General features: G+C 47.5%; 1 non-coding gene across 1 annotated transcript; it reads left to right on the top strand.

Moving 5' to 3' along the window:
• Positions 1–2221: 2221 nt before the first annotated feature.
• On the top strand, positions 2222–2294 carry TRNAV-UAC (transfer RNA valine (anticodon UAC)). The gene has a single exon. It is a non-coding gene; the product is annotated as a tRNA-Val (tRNA).
• The last annotated feature ends 2633 nt before the right edge of the window (positions 2295–4927 follow it).

A 4927-nucleotide genomic window follows, 5' to 3' on the forward strand; every position in this document is an offset into this window, starting at 1 on the left:
GAAATCGAAAGACTGGCCAGGATACATAGTGAACTGGCCGTCAAGGACAACGACATCCTCCTCAGAGGCTGCAGAGTCGTCATCCCTGCCACGCTCAGGAACGAAGTAGTAAGCACGGCCCATGAGGGACACAGAGGAGCGGAGAACACCAAAAGACAGCTGAGGTGCCATATCTGGTTCCCGTTTCTAGACGCAGCGGTAGAGGAATGGGTAAAAAACTGTCATGCCTGTCAGTGCACGGCCCCTGCGGAACATCCACCCCCGCTCCAACACACACAGATACCTGAACGGCCGTGGGAGCTTGTAGCCATGGACTTCTACGGGCCCACGGAGGAGGGTGACTACCTCCTGCTCATAATAGATGAACACTAACGTTTCCCGATCGTCAAAACAGTCACCACCACCGCATTCCCTCAAGTAGCAGCGGCAATAGAGGAAGTGTTCAGCGAGTGGGGGATCCCCAAAACAGTCAAGTCCGACAACGGGCCCCCGTTCAGTGGACACGAGTTTGGAACCCTAGCAGAACACCTAGGATTTGCACACATGAAGATAACCCCTCGACACCCACAAGCGAATGGGATGGCGGAACGCTTCATGGCGTCGATCAAGAAGACAAGACAAAGGGCCAGAATAGAAGCAGTCGATCCACACCAGGCACTGTGCCGACTTCTACGGGACTATAGAAACACTCCACACGAAGCCACCAACAAGACACCTGCCGAGCTAATGTTTCGATACAAAGTGCGAACCCGTATACCGTGCAACCCATCGGATGAGGAGCTGCCCGACATAGACGTACTCCGAAGGGATGCGGAAGCCAAGGAGAGAGCAAGACAAGAGACAGATGCTCGCCGCCACGCGGTAATACCAGACTTCCACATTGGGGACGAAGTACTCGTCCAGCAACCAACGCCCAGAAAGACAGATCCGCGGTTTGCTCCAAGCCCCATGAGAGTAACCGCCGTGAAAGGCACGATGGTGACGGCCGAGGATCAAAGCAGATCTGTCACCAGGAACTGTCAACAATTCAGGCACTACACCAGACGAGAAGGAACAGAGCAGTTCCAGCGGTCGACCTCTCCAGAACCACGAGACCTGCGGGACGACCTGTGGATACGGCCAGGAGGAGATCCGGGGGAGACAAGCGGAGAAGAGAGAACCACGGAACCACAAGAGGCAGGTGACCAAGAGGAGAGGCCAGGGAGAATCGTAAGGAAACCTATGAGACTTGTTGAAGAATGTTGATTTGATGTTTGGATATATTGTTCGGGGGTGATGTTACCGAGCACCCCAAGGGTTAAAGGAGTGCCGCCCCCACCGTTGTGGGGGCAGAGCCAGCTTACGGCGAAGGCCGGGAAAAGGGGGATTATGGGTAAGGCGCGCGAGCGCCAGTACTGTTTTGGAAGCGGATAAATAAAGAGGCTTCCACAATCCCTGTGTCCGTGTCCTCCTTCTCCGTGGCCGCCACCGTACAACAGATTCCATACCAAATTTGGCCACACGAAATTGTTCAAACATGCCAGGTAGAAAACGTTCCAGCTAGTCGGATGTGTCTGCTCTGAAATTCGAATGAGGTCTAAAAATGCCATACATATACACAAGCACTGTGAGTTTGGGATACTCGTCCCTGTTTATGTCAAACATTTCTGATGAGCCGGGAAAAAGACTTTCTGTCCACACAGGATCCAGGATATCTCTTTGCTATCTGCAATGCTGTAAACAAGATCAGCACAAAAAAAAAGTGTTTATTCACAGAGCAGGGATGACCGAACGTGGGCAAATCTTGAGTCCAAGCAGAACACATGTATTTATGTTAATGCAACTTCCTCTGAAGCCACAAGAGGGCGCAGAGAGCTGCGCCAGAGCGGCGTGACACTCAGTGCTGTACTTGTCGCTTTTCGAGGTGAGAGAAATATCCGTTTCTTGAAGCTGCGCATTTTTTCTGCTCATTTTCCCTTTTGCTCATTTTACTTCTGCTTCGTATTCCTTCGCTGTTGCTACTATTACTCTATTTCTCTCAAATCTCTATTTGTCTCGCCACCTATTTCCCCGTTTTATCTCTATTGCAATTACTCCTTTCTTCTTTAAATGGCTCTTCCTTTGTACCTCTGTTTCTCTACTGTTTCAGCATTTCTACAATTTCTAATTTTGAATAATGTCCACCATCACTGTGTTCTGCTTTCCATATATCATGTGATTAGGTATCGCATTCATTATGGCCGGTTCCATAGTGTAGTGGTTATCACGTCTGCTTTACACGCAGAAGGTCCTGGGTTCGATCCCCAGTGGAACCACTTTTACTTAATTTATATTATTTACAGTAATATGTAGCGCTAGAACAATTACAATTATTAAAATACATATCATACACAATTCAGCTCGACGAATTGCCAGTTACTCTACTTTTCTAGATTGTTCCATGTAAAAGAAGCTTTTAGAACTCAATAGTTCTAGTTTTGGAATCATTAAATGAACTCGGAAAACAATAAAGACAGAGGAAGTGGGGACAGATTTGATATAAGATTATCTGCAGTGAATCAAGTCTCCTATGAAAATAAAAATAATGAGTACCCAGCGGTGGGATGGGGGGGGTTAGGGGGAGTGGTTTGTGGCGGCCTCCCAGCCAATCAAGAAGCTCAGAACGGCTGCTTTACCACCCAGAATCAGGTACATGCACCCGGTTCCCTCTCTCTTCTTTCCCCCCACCACAACATCAAAACGCACTGTTTCTCAACTTGGAATAAACTATTTGTATCCTGGCAGAATGCACAGGGATACTAATAGCAATACACCCTTCGCTGGGGCGGGGGGGGGGGGGCTTACTGAGGCAGGTAATTTCCCCAAGGCTTACGTTAAAGCCCTTACTTCGACTGGGCTTCTAACGCCTAGGGCATTACCTGACCCAGCAATGCCCCCCACCTCAGGATGTATTGATTAAGGATAACCAGAAAAGGCCCGGGCCTAAGGCAAGCCACCTTGGCATTACACTTTGTAGTATATCATTTATTTTACTTTCTGCCAGGAGAGAATAATGGCTCGCAAGTTATGGCACCCGGAGCAAGCTCCGGGAGAATGAAGTCATCAGTGTACTCTACATACATTATCCATATTATTATTATGCGTGGACTAACACTGTAGTCTATTAGTACCCAGGAAGGGTGGGGGTGTGACGGCTTCCCTGCAATCAGGAGGCTCAGAACGGGGTCTTTACCACATGGTTAAGTCTCCGCTCCGAGCCTCCCCGCATCGTGTGGCCACCATCTTGCCCCGCCGGGACCGAGGCAAGTGAGCCCACGCTCCCCTGTGTTCTCTTCCAGCCACCCCGATGCCCCTTTTCCACATATCCAATCCCCCCTACCCAACTTAAGTGGTGCTGCCTTGTCCCCTGCTGGTGCCAGGAACACTAGTGTTCCCAGCGCATCCCTTCGTGGCAATGGCTACCATGGAAAGAGAGAAGGGACTACGTGTAGTTCCCTTCTCTCTCTTCCATGGTGGCCATCTTGGATTGTTGATTTCTCAAGTTTCTCAACCTGAAAAAAAAAACGATTAGTATCCCGGTACAACATGCCATGATACTAATAGCAATACACCCCTTACTTGGGGTGGGTATTACCAGGTCAGGTAATTCCCCAGGGCTAACTATAAAACCCTTGCTTCTCTCTGGCTTCTAACTAATGCCCTGGGGCATTATCTCACCCAGTCATGCCCCCCAGGTTGGGATGTATTGCTTAATTAAACCATTTATATCTGAGGCTTGTTATGTAGCGCACACAGTTTTCAGGTTTTAGCTTCAGGCAACACCCTCTACTGTTGCATCTTCATCCTTTACACCATCATATTCTGCGTAACGTTCTCTGGTACTGTGCATGCAGGTGCCACATTCTAGACTTTCTGGATGGGATGGGGGCAGTTAAAGATGTAATATTTGACACGGCCTGTAGTGACTTCACAAAAAAGGGCCAACCTTCCCCAAACACGTTATGGATGGGGGTACGGAGTAGGACATGCACCTGCAATTCACAACATTCCCGTTTAGTTCTGTTGATCCCAAACATTCTAATAGCCCGAAGCAATGAGAATAGGAAAAAAGTGCTGCATATTTCAACTACTTTTTTAAAATTTAAAACCAAAGATATTAAATCGTCCACTGTAAAGATTAAGATGTTCACGTCATGGATTTTTAGCAAATGTCAGTCTGCATTATTGTACAGTATTTGTATTTTTTACCCTACAACAGAAGGACTACCAGTGCCAGACTGCAAGGTGTTGAGTGCAGGCAGTACTGGTTGAACTGGTCACACCTGACATGGGCCAACTTGAGCAGTCTGCAGTTTGAACAAAGTCACCTGCTTTTGGTAATTGCTTGGTGCAGCCATACAGCCTGTTGTTAGGCATAAAGCGAATTCAAGAAAGAGACTATACTGAGAATGAGAAGAGGCATTAATCACATGCAATACATTGGCTACTCTCAAAATGCATCTAAGTGCAATACATTGGCTACCCTCAAAACTCATCTGAATGCAATGTATTGGCTAACCTCAAACATTCATCTAAATGCAATACATAGGCTACCCTCAAACATTCATTTAAGTGCAATAGGTTGGCTACCCTCAACATTCACACAATTCATCTAAGTGCAATACATTGGCTACCATCAAAACATTAATCTAAATGCAAAACATTGTCTACCCTCAAAATGTATCTAAATGCAATACGATGCAGTGTATTCAATGTCCAACAGTGCTAAGAATCGCATGGTAGTTATAAGGTAATAGGTAGCGGCAAGATTTAGGAAGGGCAGAACTGGCTGTTCTCCCAAATCCTACCACCTTACCTGTTGGTAGCAGTAGTGGGAATCCATGGCAAAAAGGGCAAACAGGGGATGGGAGCTGTCCTAGAGAGGTGCCCTTTGCCTCTGGCCCTTCGT

Source organism: Ambystoma mexicanum (genome assembly GCF_040938575.1).
Source record: "Ambystoma mexicanum isolate Mex_15411 chromosome 12 unlocalized genomic scaffold, UKY_AmexF1_1 Mex_chr12_unloc.2, whole genome shotgun sequence".
Classification (NCBI taxonomy): domain Eukaryota; kingdom Metazoa; phylum Chordata; class Amphibia; order Caudata; family Ambystomatidae; genus Ambystoma; species Ambystoma mexicanum.